The following is a 24,175-nucleotide window of genomic DNA, read 5'->3' as shown; positions in this document are numbered from 1 at the left end:
TGTTTCATCAGCTGGCAGTTCTTTCCAAGCAGACCTCTGGAGGGGAAAGTGAACTGCCTTATTCAATGATTACTTTCTGCTTTGTAAGGTGAGTAATTGAAATTTGTTTGTATGCTGGTAATTATGTGTTTGCACTGCCATCAGGACAAAGGAGATATGAGGAACTTCTTGAGTATCATTTAATAAGTTCCACGCAGGCTGCAATGAAACCATGTTCATTAATTTAACTCAGGCAGAGATAAATACTCCACTTTTCAACTCCCTTGTTCATCAGGTACCCAAAAAATACAATTTATCATTAATTAATTATTAAGATAGCTAGGGTTTAATCCACTATTCAGTCTGGGTTCCAAATTAACCTCATCCGCAACTGATACTGGGCAAGTCATTGGACAATTTCCTCATGCAATTTTTTGATCTACCAAATCCTAGTTGGCAAAGGAAATATATGTGCTGGGGGGCTCTCTACACCGAGGAAATCGCAGATTTTTGGGTCTTTCTACCCTTCCCTCCTCAGTTAATATCAGCTGTAGATATATGCCTCCTGAAGTCTGGAGATCTGGTCACCCAACAAACTTTATGGCTACCTTCATTTTCATGTAAACGACTGGAAGGGCTGGAGTGAAGAAAGACAGACTTCAAAGATAGTCAGCAGTCACTTCAAGGGGAGGGGGACATAAAACAAAATGTTTTTAGGAGCACAGATTTACAGCTAGAAGGGAATTTGGAAGCCCTTTAACTTCAGCATCCCCCATTTTACAGGTGAAGAAACCGAGGCACAGAGAGCAGGCATCTAAATATTTGATTGGTATTATTAGTTGCCCTAAGAAGGTAGAGAGGTAGCAGAAAGGTCTCTAATGCAGATAAGCCACTCATTGCATGGCTTCTAGGTGCAGCCAGGAGGCACAGAGAAGAGAGCCCAGGGCCTTGAGCTGGAAAGGCAAGAGTGGATGGAAAATGCCATCCACATCCAGAGAAAGAACTGCAGAGTCTGGACGGAGATCAAAGCATACTATTTTCACTTTTTTGATGTTTTTTTTTTCTTTCTTGTGGTTTTCCCCTTTTGTTCTGAGACTTCTTTTACAACATGACTAATGTGGAAATGTGGTTAACATGATTGTACATGTATGTCCTGTATCAGATTGCTTGCTATCTTGGGGACAGGAGAAGGAAGGAGAAAAAATTGGAGTTCAAAATCTAATTACAATGAATGTTAAAAACTTTAAAAAGAAAAGGAAGGGAGGGAGGGAGGAAATGAAGAAGGAAATGAAGGAAGGAAAAGAGGAAGCAAGGAAGAGGGAGGAAGGAAGGGAGGGAGGGAGGAAGGAAGGAGAGAGGGAAGAAGGAAGGAAGGATGGGGGAAGAAGAAAGGAAAAAAGGAGAGAAGGAAGGAAAGAAAGAAGGAAGGAAGGAAAGAAAGGAGGGGAAGAAGGAGAGAAAGAGAGGGAGGGAGTGAAGGAAAGAGGGAGGGAGAAAGAGGAAGGAAAGAAGGAAACAAGAGAAAGAAACAAAGAGAAAGAAAGACAGACACAAGTAGTTCAAACTGAGCCCTAGGCATTTACCAGCAGGATCCTGGGCAGGTCACTTTACCTTGATTCCATTTACCTCCATTTCCCCATCTGTAAAATGTGGATAATAATAGTACCTTATCCAAGATTGTTGTGAGGAGTAAAACCAAGACTCAGAGGGAGCTGGAGGTGACGAAGGACAAGCTGCAAGAGCTCTTGGTACCAAACAGAGAGATGGGCCTCTAAGAAAACTAACTGGGCTATTTTGGAAGAGACAATAAAAGACTGTACTTAAATCTCTGGCCTGCCCCAACCCCCTTAATCTCAGTGCCTCCCCCCCTTTCCCGCATTTATTGGTTCCAATTTCTGTGGTGTTCTTCTCCTTTTCTAAAATATGATTGTTCTCTGTGAGAGCAGGTTTCTCGGGGAGGTTTTCGGAGGCAGCCTTAGTTTCGGTTCAAACTAATAATCACCCCAAACGCAGCCAGAGATTTAAGTACAGTCTTTTATTGTCTCTTCCAAAATAGCCCAGTGTTAAGGTGGATAACTGGGGGAGAATAGAAGTATTTTCTACCTATTTCACCCCCTCCACATTATGCCCCTCACTGTGCTTGAAATCAGGCTGATACAGTAGAAAGAGCCACACTTTTAAGAGTCAGATGTCCCAGGGCTCAAATTCTGTGTCATTGCGGGCAAGCCCCTAAAGTGAGACGACTGGACCTTGAAGGTCCTTTCCAGCTTGGAACCAAATATTCTTATGATCCCTTCCAGCCCCTCCTCCATGATTTCCCCGATTTCTCTCATATCTCCTTTCCAGTAAGAAAAAGTCAACCTAGAGATCTTCAGTAAGAGACCTTCCATGAGGTGTCTCTGTCGCTGGGGAAAATCTGACCATGTTTCCCCTGCTCTTTCATTCAGTCAACTCCAGTGGCTTCTCATTACTTCCAGACTCGAATAAAAAAACTCTCTGACTTTAAAAGCCCTTCACAACCTGCCACCCTTTTTTGCCCTTCCATTCTTCTAACACTTAATCTACAATTTGTGGCCTATGATCCAGAGACTGCTTGCTGTTCCATTTCCAGACTTGGGGCATTTTCGCTGGCTCACCCTCCATGCTTGAAATGCTCTCCTTCTGGGGTCTCTTCACTTCCTTCCCGAAGGTCTTCTGCAGGAAATCTTTTGAAGTTCATTTTAATGCTAATGTGTTCCCTCATTAATTATCTCCAACTAATCTTGCATATCTCTCATTTGTATGTGGTTATTTACATAGTGTCTTCTCCTTCCCCCTTAGACTAGGAGCGTCTTGAGAAAAAAGACTTTTTTCCTTACCTTTTTATCTCTCTGATACTTAGCATAGTGCCTGGTGCTTAATAAATGCTTGTGGAATTGACTGGAAAGTTTCTTGAGTTTTACAGCAAACCACTTGGAGTTTTAGTCTTAGGCACAGAACATACCCAAAGAGCAATGATGAAATAGCATCCCAAAAGTATATAACACCATTTGTATCCTTGATTTCTGAATTATTTCCTATTTTCTTGGATGGTCAAGAGATCTTGCCTTAATTGTGGGTCTTAATGGCAAGGGTCTCTGGATGATAGGATCAATTCTAGCCTAGGCAGAAAGTTGCCTTTTATTAAGCCCTGAGCCTGATTGGAACTGGAAATAGGTTAGGTGAAACTGAGGCATGTCACAGAAACAAAGAAAGTCAAATGAGAATGAGAGAGGGGATGACAAGACTGATGGAGCCTGGCATCTTTCCAAAATAATTTTCCTGGGAACTAGGTTCCTTTAGGAACTGTTACCTTAATACAGAGACCCAGCTGATGAGACAGGGAGCTCAAAATGACCTTGTCTGGTTTTATTGTCTCCAATTTGCAAGAACTCAAAGGAATAATGATAATCATAGGTGACATTTCTGAAAGCACGTTCAGGTTTGCCAAGCAGCACACATTATCTCATTTAAATCTCACAATAACTCTGGGAGGCTGGTATACAAGGAGAGAAGTTATCCCCATTTTTCAGTTGAGGAAATTTGGAATCACGAAGTTAAGTGAATTGAAAGCATCACGGTCCAGCAGAAAGAATTCTGGATTTGGAGTCAGAGGGCCTGGCCTCAGATTCTGGCTTTCCTTTGTTTTCCTTTGGCCTTGGCAAATCTTTCTGCCTTTTAAGATTTCCATTTGGATTGAACCAGCGGGTCTTTGAGGTCCTTTCAGATTTTGAATGGAAAACCCTATGACTGCTCTATAGTCACTGCAAGTGAGGGTCTAAGGCATCAAACTGAAATCTCCCCAATTCCCAAATCCACTATTCTGCCCCTCGAGGAAGAATAAACCGTGCTAGGGATTTGTACAAAAATGAGCTGGGAAAAATATAGACTAGTTGTTGGGGATCATTTGATATAGTGAAACAACTTGAATGTTTCTTTAAAAGGAGCTTGCATCATTCCTGGGACTCACGAAATGGCTAAGAATGTTATAAAGAAAAGGAAACAATATTTTGTGCTCCATGTTAATGTATCCAATCTTAGCTTTAGGCCAGAAAATCCCTAGTATTTAACAGCTGGAAGGGACTGACATCATTTAGCTCAAACTCCTCATTTTAGAGATAAGAGACCTTCAGTATTTCATTCAAAATGCTGATAATTCCAAAAAAGAGAATCTTCAAGAATTCATTTTTCTTTGCTTCATTTTGAGACTTTTTTCCTTCTTTTTCTTTGTTCTTCCCCTTTTCTCCCATCTATGATTTTCTCCTCTCCACTGGCTCTATTAAATAACTCAGAATCAACTGCTAAAGTATTCAGGGTCTGTATGCAGTGGATAGAACACCAGGACCTGGAGACAAGAAGATTCATCTTCCTGAATTCAAATCTGAACTCAGACCTTTACTAGCTGTGTGATCCCGAGCAGTTCACTTCAACCTGTCTGCCTCAGTCTCCTTATCTGTAAAATGAGCAGGAGAAGGAAATGGCAAACTCCTCCAGTGTCTTTGTCAAGAAAACCCCCAAATGGGGTCATGAAGAATGAAACAACTGAACAGCAACAACACATTTTTTAAAAAATATTAAATGGCGTGTATAGATGTATGTGTGTATTTTGTCTGTTCTATACTATAAACTTAGAATTATATTTTATATCATCTTAGCTTCCGGTTACTATATATCTTAAGTGATAGATAAAGTTAGGGGCAGGGAAGTTGGAGGGAAAGGGGATGGGGATGGAGGTACAAGATAATGTGGTAGAGTTTAATGGAAGAAGTTCTAGATCTCTTGTAAGGAGTCCTGGCTTCAGATCCCAGGCTCTGTTCTCTAGTACCTTTGTAAGGTAGATTGGCCCAACTGGTTGGTTCCGAGAGCCCTTCAAACCATAACATTCTGGCAGCTTTATTGTTAGAATGGTGGATGTTTTGCCTGTTTTCTGAGTATCAGTGCTATAACCGTGTGTCTCATCTCTTGGAATGCACTCTGAAAGGGCACACCTTGCCTCATTTCTGGATTCAGAGAACCATGAAAGCAGCTGGTGTGTGTAAATAATAGAAATTTAGCAGACAGAAAATGACCCTTCTTTCCCATGACTATTTGCTCTCACCAGATATGGCAAAGTTCAGGTACAGAATGCCATCTCTTATTTTATTTGTGATTTTATTTTATTCTTTCTTTTTCTCTTCATTATAGTTATAGCTCCAAATCCAGTTCTATAAGACATCCTCCCCAGAGAGATGTCTTTTTAGCTCTGCTTCTGAAATTGATTTCTCCATTCCAAATCAGAGCAAAAGGGCTGAAAAAGAAAGAAATGTTGACTAAGTATCGAATACTAATGTTTATTTTTCCATTTTGGCATCATATCAAGTGCCCAACTTTATACTGTTTTGGAGTTCATAGAGACACAAGTAGACATGAAAGGAACTTTAAATTCATTTTCTCCAACCACATTTTACAGGGGAGGAAATTTAGCCCCAGAGCAGCAAAGTAATTTGCCCATGGTCACACAGGTAAGTGACAGAGCCTATATCTGAACCCCAGTTCTCTGACTTTGAATCCACAGCCATCTTTTTCCTGCTTCACAATGCCTCTAAGAATAGAACTTGGGTCATAGTCATATATATGTTCTAGACAGTAGGAAAGCAGTTTTCAAATATTTGAAGAAATGACAAACATGATCCTATAATGTATAAAACTAAAAAGAAAAGCAACTCAAAGAAAGAAATAGGAGGCTCTCAAAAGCAAAATGATGATGATTCAATTAAGAATGTGCCCCTGGTGTTGGGGAAGGGGGGAGGAGAGATAAGGGAGAAGAATCTGAAGAAAATGATGTAGCTGTACAGGGAACTCTCTAATGAACTCATATTTTCAAAGAACATATAAACTAGGAAAGAAGAAATATAATTAAGGATGAATACAAGAGAATGTCATGTTCCTATAAAAGAAAATTTTAAGTAATACAAATTCTATGAGAAACTGAGCCATGATTTAGTCATACCCAGATTGGGTTTTTTTGTTACTGAAATCCATCTTTTCACACTAGCATTAACCTAGTGGTGCTAAATGATCGGAAAATCATGAATGAATGAAACAGCATGTATTTATTTACTTTGAGCCAAGGACTGTGCTAAGCTCTGGAAAAATCAAAAGTAAAGAAAAAAAGTTTCTATTCTAACAGAAGAAATAACATTCATAGGAGAGTGGGGGCCAGAAAGGAGAATGAAAATTATAGGGATACAATTTTACTTGTTTTGCAAGTATGTGGACTCTGAAAAGAACTATATAGCTGCATAAGGAACTCTCTAATGAACTCAGATTTTTAAAGGACATATAAACTATGGAAAGATGGAAATATAATTAAAGATAAATACAAAAGAATGCTGTGATTCATCAAAAAAATTAAGTTAGGCAAGACTATGAGAAACTGAGCAGTGATTTAGCTATATCAAAATAAGAGAAGGGAAGGAATATTATTTATATAGCAGATGAAGAAAATGAAGCAGCAGTTCAGGAGGTTTGCCATTTCTTTCCCCAGTGAATTAAGACAAACTGAGGTTAAGTGGAAAGATCACATAGCTAGTAAATGTCTGAGGCTGGATTTGAATTCAGGTCTTCCTGACCACAAGAATATTCCATCCTGTGCACCATTGAACTGCTTTTCTAGAGCAGAAAAGGAATGAACATGGGCCAACTAAACAAATTATGCTACACTAATCTTGATTTTTTAAAAATAAAGTTCCTAGGTGATTGGATCAGAAAAAAAATGTAAACATTATAAGCTTGTACTTCAACAAAATATTTGTTATATCCCCATGGACAAGATCGAGCAAAATATTCTATATGGTACCATGGTTAGGTGGATTTGTAGCTGCCCAAGAATGCTAATTTGTGGCCCAATGTCAACCTTCAGAGACATTTCTAGTGGTAGACCACAGTGATCTGCCCTTACTCCTGCTCTGTTCTACATTTCATTTGATGGTTGGATGAAGATAGAGATGGCAAGCTTATCAAATGCGCATATGACATAAACCTTGGATAGATAGATATGGCAACACATTAGACATAAGACTTAAGATTTAAATGTTTGCCAGACCAGAATTTAATACAGATAAATTTACAGGAACATATTTCCTCTCACTTCTCATTGTAACTACTCATGGAAAAAGATGCATCCTCTTCTCCTAAGGAGTTTCTCCTGGAGCCATGTCTAAGGCTCTCCCTGAAGCTTGAATGGACTTCATCAACTTCTCAGTCAGTCTCACTCACTCATAAGTGACTAAAGTATTCAAAAAAACTCTAGTTACCTTTTTTTTTTTTTTGAGCTTGGGTCTCACTGTGACATCTTGACTGGAATCATAGCAGCAACTCAATCTTTCTTTCAGGCAGTTGGGTAGCATCCCCCCAACTCTACCCCTAAGGGCTCCCATATTGGTGCTGGATGCCCCATTCCCTTTACCCCTACTGTAGGACAGAACACTCAAACTCAACTGGTCCATCAGCCATAATAACAAGGATAAAGCATATTTGCACACCCAGCAGCTACTTTTCCTTTGTACCTCTGCAGCCTGGCCAAAGACCTGACCCCAATGTTGAAAAATCAAAAATCAGGAATGAGAGAAGAATTTTTGCCCAGAGTATTTTATTATCCATAATGAGATGCACAGTCTTTGAAAGGAGATCAGTTTTGTTTTCCCTCTAGGTCAATATTGGTTCAGTAACAGGTATCCTTTGGTATGCTCACTTATTCATGTTATTTATATTAACATATAAATTCACCTAATTACTCCCAGCCCACTTTACTCTATCTTAATCATGAGTCTATACCAAGAAATTTTGTAAAAAAAAAAAAAAATCTTGTTAAACTACAGATCCATGTTGCCAATCCTAGGAAAACCAAGTATACCTATTTACCTAATTATGACAAGCCATTGAATGTACAATCTTCTTCTTAAGTTAACCAATAAGTATATCTGCAGATACAAAATTAGAATTAGAGGAGGAGAGGAATTGGAACCATGTGGCCACTAGGTAGCATAGACTATTGACTTCAACTCCTGCTTCAGACTAAGTGTCATAAGACACTTTCTATCCCTCAATTTCTTTATCTATAGAATGGAAAAAATAAAAACATCTACTTTATAATGCTATTATAAGGCTCAAATAAAATGAGTAAAGGGCTTTTCAAATTGCCGTATAGATGCTGACTACCATTGATTTTTGGGAAACTGATCGGTGATTCCAAGCAACTTACTTCTAAATAAGCACATGTTACACCCAAAGAGAGGACCATGGGAGCTGAGGGTGGACCACAATGTAACATTCTCACTCTCTCTGTTGTTATTTGCTTGCATTTTGTTTTCTTTCTCAGTTTTTCTTTTTCTTCCTTCTTGATCTGATTTTTTTGTACAGCAAGATAACTGTATAAATATATATACATATATTGGATTTAACATGTATTGGACTACCTGCTAGCTAGGGGAGGGAGTGGGGGGGAAGGAGGGGAAAATTTGGAACATAAGGTTTTGCAAGAATCATGTTGAAAAATTACCCCTGCATATGCTTTGTAAATAAAAAGCTTTAATTTGAATAAATAAATAAATAGATAAATAAGCATATTTTTTTAAACATCAGTATTTTTCTAGTGGTACCATGGAGCAGTGAATCCTTGGGTAACTATATCTCTGGAGAATCAAAATGGCAGGTGACTTATTGGGCAATGGAAAAACACATGATGCTTCTAAGCAGTATTTGACCAACAATTTGTACATGAGAAATAGCATCAATGAGCTCTCTGAGGATATGAATGATAATAAAAGGAGGTGGGTGTAGAGGGAGGAAAGGATAACATTTGAATACCTCTGATGCTCCTTCTATGGAACACTTATGGAAAAACTTGGACAAGAGCTTCATAGGATAAAAAGGGGTCAGGGATTGTGATCTTAATTTATGCTCTTGCAGATAGATTCCCAAGGCATCCACATGTTGAAGTATAGTTAAAAGAGTGCCAGACTGAAGGTCAAATTATCTCTGTTTGAATCTTGGTTTTTCCACTTAATAACTAGGCGGCCTTGGGTCACACATTTAACATGGAGTCAGAATGAGAGGGTTGGGCTAGGTGGTTCCTGAGGACTCCTGCTCTAAATCTAAATCTAGGATCTTATGGTCCAAGGCTAAACGCACCTGACAGTTCCTGAGTTGTTGACAGCTTTCTCTACTAAGACTCATTGTCTGGAAACATTATCTCAGGTTTCAGAGTATGGAGTTGTTTGCCTCAAGGGTCAGAAGGGAGCTCCTTCGCAAGTCCTCTTTCACCATTACACAATTAACCTAGTATGTACTCAGGTTTTCCCCAAACCCCAAAACATTGTACGATGGGGTTTCACCCTGCTGACATCACTTGCTAGTGTTAATTGTCTACATTCGGTTGATGAATTCTGAAGGCAATTGGAAAGGGAGAAATCTGCTTGCAAATGCAAGAAATCAAATAATGTTGACTCAGGCCATAGGGAAATCCATATGTTAGGCTTGTGTCAGTGGCCAGATCTTGTATGGCAATAGATAGTATAGGGGTTATGGAATTACCAGACTTGCCATTGCACTAAATAAAATTGAGTTAACTCCAGAAGACATGGAGTGGTGACATAGGTGATGCTATTAAACCATAAAGGAAGATGTGAAATGAAAGTGTTTCATCACTATGAAACAAAGAGAAGAAGCTAGGGACAACAGCATGCTGTATGAAAGAATATTAGTGTTGGAGTTATTATGGATGTCTTGAATTCTAGTTTTAGCTTTGTAAATAATGGGTTATAAAAGTATAGGCAAGTCACTGTCCCTCTGTGGGAGTTTAATTTCCTCACTCAAACATAATCCTTATGCCAAAGATTCCTTTCTCTCCCATAAATTCATTCTGCTTATTTGCCCTCTCAAGATGAAATCAAGGAATCTCCAAAAAGTAATGGCTATCAGCTCATTTCTCATATGTGACTCCTCTGTACCCCTCTCTCCACCGAGGATTATCAGCATAAGGAATACATACCCTGAAAAGGTGACCATCAACTCCCCTAGCAAGCACTCAGGCTCACAAGGCATTAAACATAAGACAAGTTAACACACATAACAAGGAACACAGAAAAGACTTGCACCAGAGTCCATTGAAAGTCAGGACTGCTGGTGGACCCACAGAACTTTGACATTTCTGGTTATACCTTGTGGAGAACCCACAACAGCTTGGCTTTTAACCCTTCCAACTGTTTACCACTGTGACTCTGCTCACTCCTTCCTTCCTTTTTCCCCTTTCCCAGGCTTCTCTGCTTTTCATTTTCTCCTGCTGTGACTTAGTTTAGCTCCTTTGAACTCTCAGAAAGCACTAGTTCCCTCTTTGCATTTCTAATTTTCCTCCCTAGATGCTGAACCTTAAGAAAGCAATGAAAATGCTGGTGAAGGAGGGACAAAACTTCCCTCTCCCTGACCAAGTATCTCTGACACATACAGGCTATTTGGCATTAAATGCAGGAGTCACACTATGAACCCCCCAGGAATTTCTGGCACAAAGATTTCTCAAGCCACATTAGCATGCTCAGCTTGAGTGTTCCTCCCCCTCATCGCAGTCATACTGTCCTATTTTCCCACAGTTACTGCTTGGGGTTAGAGGAAGACAACCCTCCAATATCTTGATTTGTATTTTAGGTAGAGTCACATGAGGACAATATGGGAAGGAATGATGTTTTTAATCTTGATTTTGCTGCTAATAAATTGCATTGACTTTAGGGAAGTCACTTCATCTCTAGGGGCCTCAGTTTTGTATTTTTATCATTAAATTAATTAAATTAAAATTGGTATTATTGGTAAAATTGGAATTAAATTGGTAGAAAAGGTGATCTTCAGTCCCTTTTAACTCTAAAATGACATTTATCTATCAAGAGTTTTATTCCATATACATCAAGTATCTGAAAAAAAAAAGAGGGATGGAGGAGAAGGAGGAGTAGCAGGAGGAGGAAGAGGAGGAGCAGCAGGAGGAGGACAACAGCAACAACATTTATGAGTACTTTAAAGTTTGCTTTACAAATATTTTCCCATTTTATCTTCACAACAACCCTAGGAATCAGGTACTATGATGAGAAAACTGAGAAAAACAGATATTAACTGACTTGCCCAGGGTCACACAGCTAATAGGTTTCTGAGTCAAAATATCAACTCAGGTCATCCTGGCCCTAGGTCCAGGGCTCTTTCCATTGATTGCCCAACTTGTTCACTGGCAAGCCGACAGGACGCAAGGAACCCAGGTGAAATTTCTTTGAACCCGTCATAGGGCACATTTGGCCATTTGGCTCATTCTAAACCATCTGGAATTGTTTTCATGTTAGCAAATTAATAACTTCCTGAAGAAAAAATATGTCTTAATATTCTACTTTGGGAACAAGGAAATTATTTTTTCCCTTTTGGCAGTGTTGCTTATTTTGCTTCCAACTTCTATATCAAAGAAATTGATCTTAGCATTGGTAAGGGATGAACAAACATCGTTAAGAGGGAATGGAAGCCCAAGATGGATGAGGAGGCCGTAAGAGTGTCTACCTATTCTAAATTAATTTTGAGCCTTCTGGCCCACACAAATTATACCTCAGAGAGCTCAGAGAACGTGTGTGTGTGTGTGTGTGTGTGTGTGTGTGTGTGTTTGCTGAATGCATACTCTGCAGTCTTTTAGGAATAATGGAGGGCATGGGTACCCAAAGACTGGAGGTGAAGAAATTTTTCTCAAATTTTCTAAAAGATTGGATAACTAAGTGCATGACCTCAGGATCGTCTCGACTCTCACTCATCTCACATATCTGATTAGTTGCCAAATCTTGCTTCTTTCTCCACATTCTTCACATCTGTCCCCTTCTTTCCATTCAGACACTTATCTTTCTGATTCAGGCCATCATCCCTCTTCATATGGGAGAGGGCCTTCTAATTGGGCTCTCTGCTCCAAGTCTCTTTCCATTCCAAGGCATCCTCTGAGATTATCCTAAAGTTTTATTCTGACCATGTCACTTCCCACCTCAAAAAATTTCAATGTTTCCCTATTATTTCTATAAAATGTAATTTGGCATTTAAGACTCTTCGCAATCTCACCTCAACCTACCCTTCCAGTCTTATTATACCCGATTTCCCCTTCACTCATTTTACAATGTGGCCAAATTGGCTTTCTTTTTGATCCCCATCCATGATATTCCATCTCTGCTGAAAAAATATTCCTTCTTTATCTTCTAGTTTCCTTTAAAACATGGTTCATATCCTACTGTCAATGTGAAAGTTTTGCTGGTCCTTTCACTACTAGTACCTTCCCTCACACATCTCCAAAAATTATGTCATTTTGTCTTTATATAGATGTTGTCTTTTTCAACTGAATGTAATCTCCTTGAGGGCAGGACCAGTTTCATTTGTCTCTTTGTGTCCCTGGTTGTATAACAGTGCTTGCCCTGAAGCTTAATAAAAGTTTTTTTTTTCTTCTTTAAGCCAATTTCTTTTTCTTTTCTTTAAACAAATCAATAGATACATTTTCAAGACTTGTATTTCACCTGAGAACTAGGTAGCCCAGTGGATAGAGTTCCAGGACTGGAGTCAGGAAAACTCACCTTCCTAAATTCAAATCCGGCCTCAACTATCAGCTGTGTGGACTTGGGAAGTCTCTTAATCCTGTTTGCCTCAGTTCCTCATCTGCAAAATGAACTGGAGAAGGAAATGACAAACCATTTTAGTATCTTTACTAAGAAAATCCCCAGGGCAGCTAGTTGGTGCAGTGAATAGAACACCAGCCCTGAAGTCAGGAGGACCTGAGTTCAAATCTGATCTCAGACACTTAACACTTCCTGGCTGTGTGACGCTGGGCAAGTCACTTGACCCCAATTGCTTCAGAAAAAAAAAAAAGAAAGAAAGAAAAAAAGAAAGTCCCAAATGAGGTCACAAAGAATGATACATGATTGAGCAACACAACAAATATTACACTTACTGCCACTCACAAATACAATTTGAATAATATTGAAACTTCTAAAAATTGAGTAATATTGAGATTGATAAATCATGTGAATTCTTAGCAATACTTTAGAAGAGAGAGTTAAAGATACACTGATGATTCCATAGAGCCAGCATGGGTTCAGTAAGAACAAGTCTATCAAAGTAACCTCTTCTCCTTTTCTGATAGGATGATTAGGCTGGTAGTTGGAGAAATGCAGCAGCTATTATTCATGAGCCTTCCATCAAAACATCCAACAAAATCTTTTATGCTATTTTTATAGATAAGACAAGAGATAATAGCATAGGTAGATTCTTAGCTAGTTGAATGCTCAGAGCCCCAAAATGATGATTAATGAATCAATCCAAACTGAAGAATATCTTTATGGGTGTGAAAAATAGTTCTATCCTTGGCCCCGTCCTGTTCAGCATTTTTAAATCAACATTTTGAGTAAGGACATAAATCATGGGCTTATCAAATATGAAGATAGTGCAAATATAGGGATGGGGAGGAGGTGCTGGTGGCGGTATATGAGAAGCAGGACTGAAAAAGATCCTGACAGGCGATAATAACAGGCTGAATCTAACAAGATAAAATATTAAAAAAAAAAAAAAGACATTTAAAAAGTCTGGCATTTAGGCTTAAAAAATCAAGGGTATAAATAATACAAGTTGGGGGAGATTATTAGCTGACTACAGTCGCAATATGAGCCAGCTATTTAATGTGACTGCCAAAAGAGAAAGAGAGTTAATGTGATTTCAGGCTGAATTAAGAGAATCAAAGTATGGAACAAGGGAGGGAATGGTTTCACTGTACTTAGCCCTGGAATATGGCATTGCATTTTAAGAGGGACATGGACAAGGGAGAGCGATTGCAGTGAAAAGACTAACCTGGTGTAAAAGCTCAAGAAGCCCTGTCATATGAGGAATGGTTTGGAAGAAGACCAACCATTTTTTGATTATTTATTCATTAATTATTTATTTATCTTAGAGACAAAGGAAATGATTCAGAGGGAGCCATCTTTTCAACAAATGCAAGGCTTTCATATGGAAGAACTGGCATCACTATTCTGCTTGTTTCCAGAGAGGAGAACTGGGTTTAAGAAAGGCAGAGTCAAAATGGGAGGGGTGAGGGATCATCTAAGTCAGTCCATTCTGAACAGAATCTGCTCTCATAATAATAGCATTAAATGGCATTTATTGCAGATTTTAGGTTTATGAAGCTTTTCACAGCATCATCTCCTATGAGCCTCACAACCACCCAGAAGGATGGGGCTATTATTATTCCTTTTTATAAATGGGGAAACTGAGGCAGGCAGAGATTGAGGGACTTGCTCAGGGTCACACATGCAGTAAAGGTGAGAGGCTAGATTTAATTCAGATCTTTCTGACTCCAAGTCCAGTGTTCTATTCTCTTGATCACCTACTTGCCTCTAGCTGTCTACAAGTGAGCTCTCTCCCCTCCCTCTCCCCCCTGCCGCCTCCACCTGGACACCACTAGTGATGGAGAACCTGAGTTCAAATCTGATCTCAGACACTTAACACTTCCTGGCTGTGTGACGCTGGGCAAGTCACTTGACCCCAATTGCTTCAGAAAAAAAAAAAAAAGAAAGAAAGAAAAAAAGAAAGTTCCAAATGAGGTCACAAAGAATGACACATGATTGAGCAACACAACAAACATTACACTTACTGCCACTCACAAATACAATTTGAATAATATTGAAACTTCTAAAAATTGAGTAATATTGAGATTGATAAATCATGTGAATTCTTAGCAATACTTTAGAAGAGAGAGTTAAAGATACACTGATGATTCCATAGAGCCAGCATGGGTTCAGTAAGAACAAGTCTCCTGACTCAGCTCATTCCACCTTGGGACAACTAACTAGGAAGTTTCTCCTAACATCAAACTGAAATGTACTTTCCTGCAATTTCTTCTCATTGGTCCTATTCCTGTCCTTCAGACCAAATAGTAAAAAGGCAGCTTGGTGGCAGCAGGTTACAAAAAGCATTGTCCCCAGCATCAGGAAGATCTGAATTCAAATCCAACTTCAGACACTTAAATAGCTGTGTGACCTTCAACAAGTCACTTCACCCTGCTTGCCTCAGTTTCTCCATCCGTAATTGAACTAGAGGAGGAATTAGCAAACAACTCCAGTATTTAGCCAAGAAAACCCCAAAAGGGATATGGTGGAGTCAGACATCACTGAAAAAGGGAAATTCTAATTCCTTTTCTTCAAGACAGTCCTTCAGAGCATGTTAGTGGGTGGATGTTATTGGAAGGTGAGTTTTTAGCCACTGTGAAGAACAACTAAAAGTATAATCTGTCCAAAAACAAAAATCTGTAACAAAAACCAACGGGCCACTTGTGAGACAGTGAGTTCCCTGTCGCTATTGGTATCCCAACAAAGGTTAAATATTCATTTGTCAGGCATATTATAGGAGGTAGAGATTAGATTCCCTGGTCTCCAAAGTTCCCTCCTGCCCTAATAATTGGTAATAGTGGGCAATGAAAGACAAGGAACAAGGCTGAGATAGTGAGGGACAGAGATTTCCTGTGTAGTTTCTGCAGAGTTTTTGCAGAGCTTGTCAGTTCTGACCTTAGCTCTGATATCAATATGCTGTGAGTTATTAGGGGAGTGGCATTTCCTTCACTTGTATATCTGTCAAATGGGGATAATTATATTGGCTGGCTTCCAGGTATTCAGCATGATTTAACTAATTAATGGTTTAAGAAGATGTTTGGTCATAACTCCACTGAGCTACTAAATTTCATCTTCTTTGAAATATTACTGCATAGCTTTCAAACCTAATGATGTCAAAGTTCAGAAATGTATTAAAAAATCTAAAATATTCTTCCTCCATACTGAGAGGAATGTTATTCTAAAATTTACTTCAACCTAGCACACAATTAATTCCTATATAATGCTATTTTTTAAAGCCCCAAGTAAATGCCACCTCCACCATGAAGCCTTTTCTATTTCCCCTCTGAAAAAGCAACTTTTGTCCTAGTATTTGATGATATACTTTATTCTCTACTTTGCTATGCACTTGAAGTCCAATGACAAAAACAAATAAGCCCTGACCCTAACAAGCTCCATTCTATCCAGGGAGACAATGTATATTGTCTAAAATGCACCCAAAATATTGCAAATTGTCATTGTCCCTTGTTTGTGTTCTATTCTGCTTATAGAATATAGATGAGAACAGGGATCTTGCCTTTCCAAATTTTATTTCTCTCATTTCTGAACTTAACAGCCACTTAAAGATGTTTATGGAACTGATGTACAAATTTCACTGTCACACATTAAAGGATTTTACATCAAAAAAAAGAAGAAGAGAGGAAGGGAGAAAGGAAAGAAGAAAGAGAGGAAGGTGAGAAGAAAAGAAAAAAGAAGTGAAAGGGAGAAAGGGAGAGGAAAGAAGAAAGGAAGAGAGAGAGAAAGAAATAGACAAAGAGAAAGGAAAGAGAGAGGGGGAAAAGAAAGAAGGAAAGAAGGGGGAGAGAGAGAGAGGTAAAGGAAGGAAGGGAGAGAGGGAGGAAGGGTGGAAAGAAGAAAGGGAGGGGGAAAGAGAGAGGAGGGGAAGGAAGGAAGAAAGAGAGAAGGAAGGAAGAGAGAGGGAAAAGGAAGAGAGAGGGAAAATGAAGAGAGAGAAAAAGAAAAGACAGGGAAAGGAAGCGAGAGGGAAAAGAAAGAGAGAGAGGGGAGGGAAGAGAGTAGGTGGAAAGGGGGGAAGGAAGAGAAAGAGAGAAAGAGAGAGAAGAAAGAAAGAATTAGAAAACTCGTCAAATAATCTCTTGAAAGGGACCACTCAATGCTCCCCAGGATTTTGCATGAGGCAAGAAAATGGCCTCAGGATCTGCACCGCCCTCTCCTCCCAGCTCCGAAAGATTCCAGCCTCACAGGGACACATATCACGACTTGGGTGAGGCAGTAAGGTGACCTCTCTCCAGGACCATCTGTCGCCGGCACCTGTTGGAGCCTTTTGCTTCCAGGAGCACCATTTGTTTTGTCTGTTCCTTGTTTCCAGCCTGCTCCGGGAGATAACTGGCCTCTGCCGCCTCCCACAGGGTGGGGTCTGGCTGCCCGCTAACTGGACCCTCGTCCCCAGGCCCTGGAGAAGAGCGCGCAGCGCGCGGAAACATTTTCTTCCCATCGCCCGGCTCACAATCCCTTCTCCTGGAAGATCTGTGACGTCGGAGGTCCTGCCACACCCCGACAATCAAGGACTGAGCAGGAGACCCCAGAACAAGGCTGCCCTTGTTCCTTTCTCCCTCATCAGGTTGGCGACACAGCAATCTGCTCCATGCTAGGTCTCCTCACCTCTGTCCCCTTTCTTTCTTAATTTTAAGAACTCAATATTATTCCTCTCTTTTGGTTTTCCCAGGCAATGATTTCTGGAAATAGCCCTCTGCTCCTCACATCCCTGCCCCCCTCCCACCATGGGAACCATCCTTTGTAACAAAGAATCCCTCTCACACCTGTGATACAGTGACCTCAATTGACTTGCAACATTGTGCCTTGTTTTCTCTGTCAGGAGATCAGAGATAGATGCTGTTATCTGTCCCCCGGGATGCTCTTCTTTTACATCCCTTCCCCAAGAGTCATTTCTTCCATGAAGTTTTCCCCTAGGCTTACACACCTGAAGGGAAGCCTCCCGAAACAGACTTCAGAATATGGCCAAATAAATTCTCCCCAAAATGAGCCTCCACCAGGGGAAGAAGAAAGGAAGAAAATTGAAATCCGAGGGGCAGCTAGTGGATAGAGCACCAGCTCTGATGTCAGGAGGACATGAGTTCAAATTTGCCCTTAGACACTTAACACTTCCTAGCTGTGTGACCCTGGGCAAATCACATAATCCAATTGCCTCAGCAAAAAAAAAGAAAAGAAAAGAAAATTGAAATCCAAGTGCTAACAAGCTTCCAGCAGCTCCAGCTTCTCGGGTTCATCATCACTTGTATCTTATCTAGATGACTGATGAGTACATCGGACTATGTATTCCCAGAATCCTATTATAACCCTAACATAGGAGATGCTCAACAAATGGTAACTAATACCCTCCTTGAAGCTGGTTACTAAGGCTAGTAATGCCTTATCAAGGCATAGTGGAAAATAAAAGTAGTAATTAGCATTACTTTATCATTCTTATTATTATGAAATTTTTATTATTCCTATTATTAGGAAATGGGGGCAAAGGTTCATTGATTTGCCCAGAGTCACACTGTCTATACGCAGGTCTCCCAGACTCCAGGCCCAGTGTTTTAGACACCTTTGAAACACCAAATAGCTTCTTCCATTCCTACCTTGAGTGTCCTGGATTTTTGCAGCAGGACTTTGAAAATCAGGAAGGACTGGAGGAATGGAAAGTGCTGACTCTGAGCAGCAGCAGCTACAGTTCTCTCATGCTCCACAGCTTTGTCATTCATGGACCACCCTCATCATCATTGCATGCACAATGTTCTAAGAACCAGAGGATCCTTTGGCAAAGGACTTTTTAGGATATTTTACACAGTCCTTTCCTACCTATTCAAATAGTAACAGCTCCCATGTGCATACCATTCCTGTTTGCAACAGACTCCAGAGACATTATCTTATCTGAGCTTCACAACAACCCTGGGAGGCTGATTCTATAGGAATTATTACCACTTACCCCCATTCCACAAATGAGAAACTGAGGTTCAGAGAGAGAGAGAGCACTCTAAACCCAGGGGGTCACTCAGCTAACAAATAACTGGGGTACAAGGTGGATCTGTGTCTAGTATGTATTCATGGGTAGATTGCAGGGGATCCATGAATTTGGATGGGGGAAAAAACCCCTGTATCTTTATGTTCACTAACCTCGAACTGAAATTGGACCATTCCTTCAATTACTTAAAGCACATTCAACTGAGAAGGTGGATTTTTGGTCCACAATACAAAAAAGGTCAAGAATCCCTTCCAAGCAAGCTGCCTCTCAAACCACGTCCATGCCCATTCTCCCTCCTTATCCTTATAACAGCACTGTATATTAGGGGGTGATCTTATGGGTGACAAAATCTTTCCCTCACTGCAGCCCTGTGAGCTTGGCATTAAATGGGGGGAGGCAATATGATGCCCATTGGACATGAGGAAAATGAGGTCCCCAAAAGTGGCCCAATACAGATGACTGGTCTCTGTAAGGACTCACAGAGCCAGACCCAGGTCCGGGACACCGATGGCCCAAGGTGGGACCTACCTGTGTACGAAGGACATGCTTTCTGGCTGCCGCGTCTCCCCAGGGCTGCCCACAGAAGCCGACTGAATGGTGGGAGGTGGAAGGAGTGCTCTCGGCCCAGGAACCCAGCCTACATAGCACCTTGCTCTTATGGGGGCCAGGCATTAATATGCTAATGGACCAGGCCTCCTCTTAGCCAACAAGAAGAGCCTCTGTTGACTCTAGTGGGTTTCTGAAAGGGTGGGGAGGGGGGACCCACATTTTGTACTCCCACCTGCTGCTAATCCTCCAGCAAAACCAGTCAGGCTGGTTGTCAGAGTGTCATTAGAAAGCCCACACACCCTGAACAACAGACTCTTGTGCCTGAGGAAGGGCTTCAAATGGGGTGGAAGTCAGAAGTAGGGACCCTAGAGCAGGGGAGGAGAGAGCTCTAGACTGGGGCTCAAGCTTGGATGGATGATTCTGGGTAGGAGCCGCTGAAGATTTGTGTTTAGAATGGGGCATCCTAGCATGGGGGGCATGTAGGGGCAAGCCAGCAGAGACACAAATGTTGCTCAGATTGTGCTTGAAAAACTGGTAGAGCCATTAAAGGCACCCCCCAACTTGTGTACTGGGGAAGGGTTTGTTTAAAGTTGATTTAGGACAAGTCGAAGGGGTGGAGGCAGGGGCTGGTTGACCTTTAAACTTCTTTCTCTCTCTCTCTCTCTCTCTTTCTCTCTTCTTCTCTCTCTTCTTTCTCTCTATCTTCCTTTTTCTCTCTCTCTCTTTCTCTCTCTCTTTCTCCCTTTCTTCTTTCTTTCTTTTCCTTTCTTTTCTTTCTTCTATAGGGAACTCCCAGTGAGGAAATGTCACCTACCAATATAATTCATGCAACTTAGAGACCTTCATAAATAACCCGAGAAATTAAATGACCGGCCCAGGGTCATATACAGGCAGTATTTGTCAGCAATGGGACTCAAATGTCAAGGTCTGGGAAGCAGAAAATTTCTTCCTAAGAAAAGCAAATGCATCTATGCATTCCTAGACTTCTTCTAAGACATCCAGCTAGGGAGTACGGCTCCTGTCTGATTCCGAGAAATGATGCTCATTGATGGAGTGAGGGGCAGATGAGCAAGCTGGGGGGACTTACTCATCTTACAGATGAACTGGATCCCCCTGACACTGACATTTAAACTGGCAAGGACCTTGAAAGGTCCCCTATTCAACCCCTTCATTTGACAGATTAGGAAACTGAGATCCAGGGAAATGACATGACTTAGGCAAAGTCACAAAGGTGTCTAGCACCAGGATTCCTCATACTCCAGAGTCAGAGTTTTGTCCTCCTTTACCACTTCTGGTTTATCTTATGGTGAGTGGGAAAAGATCAATTTATCCAATACCCTCAATTTTCCATTTTTGAAGTCACATGACTTAGTGAAATATTCAGTGAGTAAATGGCAAAGTAGGAGCTAAAGGTCTAATCATCTGGTTTCTGGTCCAGAGCTCTTTTCACTACACCCAGGCCCTGAGAAGGCAAGGGTCTTTAACCTGGGTTCTGAGAACGTGTTTATTTTTTAATATTTAGATCACTGCATTTTCACATAATTGATTTCCTTTGCAATCTACTGAATTTTCTACATTTAGAAACATTCTCCAGGGAGGGGCTCCATAGGCTGAATTTACTAGACTGGAGAAAAGGTCTACGACACACAAAAGGTTCAGAACTCTGGCTCTAATGACTCAGAAATGTCCCTTTGGAGACAGAAGGGTCTCCTGTCCCTCTGACCCTACCCCCAGCCAGGACCACCATCCTCAGAACTTGCTGAGTCTTGGCTTTGCGGCAGATTCAGTAAGTGTCTCATTAAAGGGACTGGCTGCTTTCTCTTCTCTGTGTAAGAAGACAATTATTGTTCTGAGACCCGGAGGCTGAAGAATGTGGAAGGAATAGAAGGTTGGGAATCTGCCACTGAACCCTGCCTCTTTCCCTGACTATCTTGGGAAGTTTAGAATCATCTGGAGAACTGCCTTGTCCTAGTTTTCAGTGCTTCATCCCCGGGGCACGGGCAAATAGTAGCCAACTTGCATTTTACATTTGCTGTTATGATTGTTCAGTACTTTCAGCCCTGTGCAATTTTTCACGATCCCCACTTGGGATTTTCTCAGCAAAGATACAAAAGTGGTTTGCCATTTCCTTCTCCAGCTCATTTTACAAATGAGGAAATGGAGGCAAATAAGGTTAACTGACTTGCCCAGGGTCACACAGCTAGTAAGTATCTGAGACCAGATTTGAACAAACTAGCTAGAATTGTTGATCCCCCTCAATTCTGAACAGCTCAGTAATCCCATCCAAGACCCGAGTAAAGCACAAAGAAAGATGAGTTTTCCTGACTCCAGGCCCAGTGCCCTATTCACTCCTGGATGGCCCGTACATTTTGCTTACGTTATCTCAATGATCTTCACAATGATTTTTTGAATGGATGATTGTTCCTTTTTTAGGCTTGAGGAAATAAAGACCGCAGGGGTTCTCTAAGATGACTCAATTTGGCAATGAGTAATGAAAAGGGTCTTCCAACTCCTACTCTAGGGGTCTTGATACCTTCCCCTCTCCCCACATAGATTTCCTATTTCTGCAGCTCGAAGGTTTATAAAGCACATTGCCCTGCAGCACGGCGCCCCTGTTGCTGCTATTTCTCTTGTAGCTCCCTGTGGGTCCTGGAAACTCCTGGAGGGCAAGGTCTTGGATCTTGGATCTTGTTTCTATAGGGAATGAGCTTCAATCAACACTCCCTAACCCACTGGGCCTGAGTTTCTCTGCTCATACTCACGGGGGAGACTGAATAAGTGAAACTTATTGAATCACCGAGGGCATGATTTATCAGCAATAAGAGATTATCTTCCAATAACACTGCTGGGCTTTGAGAAAATGAGAAAACTCAGAGAATTTGAAACTTGGTTCTGTAGCATTTACTAGCAGGATGAGTGACTTTGGGTAAGCCCTATCACCTTTCAATCTATTTTGCTCATCTCTAAATTGGGTAGAATAATATCTGTAGCTTCTACCTCATGGTATTATGAGATTCCAATATAACGGCTTACAAACTTTAAATCTCTTTATATGAGGAAGCTCAATGGATAGAAGGAATTAGGAAGCCCTGGGTTCAAGTCCTGATTGACAGAGAAGAGCTATTTGATCTGGGTGAATCACTTACTTTCTCAGCGCTCCAAGCTGTTCTCTACAACTTTCCAAGTCAAGAGATAAACTCGTAAGTTCTTTTCCTTTGCTTTCCAGCCCTATGTGCCTGACACATAGTAAGCGCTCTACTTTTATCACTATTATTTATTCTGGGATCTATAAGGATTCTCTGTGTTAATAAGGCCTGATTTTAAATGGAAATTTATCATAGCAGAGTCTCTGGAGTTGTTGATCCCCCTCTATTCTGAACAGCCCAGTAACCTTATCCAAGACCTGAGTAAAGCACAAAGAAAAAACTAGCCCTTGTGGCAAACTCTCTCACCAGTTTCTACACTAGCATCTTGACTCCAAAATGGACCAAGCCCTCCATGGCCAGACAAGTAGTCCCCAGTGACGGATCGGCAGCCTCAGTTACACTGCGGCAGTCATAGATCCGTTGGCTGGGGTTGGATCTCGGCCATTACAGTGCCGGGAGCAGATAATTACCTCCCCAAGATGCCCTAGCTTCACACAAACTGGCGCTCCAGAGCCAGGGGATAGCCGCTGAACCAGTCCTTCCTACCAGCCGCCCCTGCCAAGCCCGATCTCTTTTCCAAGAACAGAGAAAGATGAACACCATACCTCCAGAAGATCCCCTGTCCAAGGGCACCCATGGCAAGGGGCCGAGTTCAGGCAGGCAGCCCGCAAAGTCAGCTCTGTGTTCGGTGCAGCCTCTCCCCCCACTGATGCAAGGGAGGTACAGCCAGCACCCTTATATAGTTTCACCCAAACAAGGAGTGATGACTGCAGGTGGGGAAAGCTCAGGTATGAGGAAACCACAAGCTAGTGCAGAGTTCCCTGAAGGCGGTTTGTACTAGGGGAAGGAGCAGCAGCGGTGGGGGCATATGGGCAGCAAAAACCCAGCCAAGAGAAGCTAAATGCCCATGCCAGTCATCCCAAAGCCTTGGCCATCAGGCTGCAGAGGCGTGAATGTCTGTGTGTGCAGGGAGAAGGAAAAGGAACCCTAAATGCCCTAAATTACTAAGGCATACAAGAACCCCAAAAGTCACTGTTTAGAGCATATGCTCAAGACAAACCAATAGTTTTAGTTCCCCAACTAGAGTGTAAGCTCCTTGGGGTGGGGACATTGCCATTAGTTGCATAGTAAAGTTTTTATTTTCACTAATGCTGGCCAGGCAGGGACCTTGAGCCTTCAGATTCCCAAGCTGAGGAATGTCATTATCCTATCAGTGGGAAACCATTGAAAATTTGTGAGCAGGAGACTGATATGGTTATATCAATATCTATTTGGCAGCTTGTGGATGGGGGAGAGATTGAGGCTATTTCAGTAGTTGAGGGAAGCTTCAAATCTGAAATGGGATAAAGATGGGAAGGCGGATCTGAAAAGGCGTCTCCCAGAAATGTGAGGTCAGTCTTGAAGGAAATCGTGAGTTTCTAGGGATTCTTTGAATGCATTCTAAGTCTTGGGTACATTTGTGCAAAGGCAAGTTGGAATAAATTTGGAGAATAGTCAGGAGGCCAAATTAGCTAGAATAGAGAATGAATGAAGGGAAGTAATATGACAAGAATCTAGAAAAGTAGGTAGGGGAAATTCAAAGTGGAGGAAGTTAAGAGGGAGAGGGAGAGAATTCTATTGAGGAATTGTGTAAATTGTTTTTTTCAATGGGTCTTGGGCCTTCCCAAAGTGCCAAACTTCATGAAAATGAGGCATTTATTCATTTAGAAACTTGTTCATCCCTCCTCCAAATTCACAGTTTAATTCTTGCTATTTTTTAAAGCACGGGTTCCAGATTGTTCACCCTCCTTTCCAAATTCACAAGGTAATTG

General features: G+C 41.2%; 1 protein-coding gene across 1 annotated transcript in view; it reads right to left on the bottom strand.

Annotated features, from left to right (window-relative positions):
- The window catches only part of VTCN1 (V-set domain containing T cell activation inhibitor 1), a 91,880-nt gene extending 68,821 nt beyond the window's left edge, over window positions 1-23,059 (bottom strand). Inside the window, exon 1 of the mRNA XM_051992918.1 lies at window positions 22,970-23,059. The gene's annotated coding sequence lies outside the window, so the exon portion shown is untranslated. The remainder of the gene's footprint in view (window positions 1-22,969) is intronic.
- Window positions 23,060-24,175: the final 1,116 nt, after the last annotated feature.

This window comes from Antechinus flavipes, chromosome 4 (genome assembly GCF_016432865.1).
Source record: "Antechinus flavipes isolate AdamAnt ecotype Samford, QLD, Australia chromosome 4, AdamAnt_v2, whole genome shotgun sequence".
Classification (NCBI taxonomy): Eukaryota; Metazoa; Chordata; class Mammalia; order Dasyuromorphia; family Dasyuridae; genus Antechinus; species Antechinus flavipes.
The sequence above is the reverse complement of the archived record's forward strand: the minus strand, read 5'-3'. Positions and strand labels throughout refer to the sequence as shown.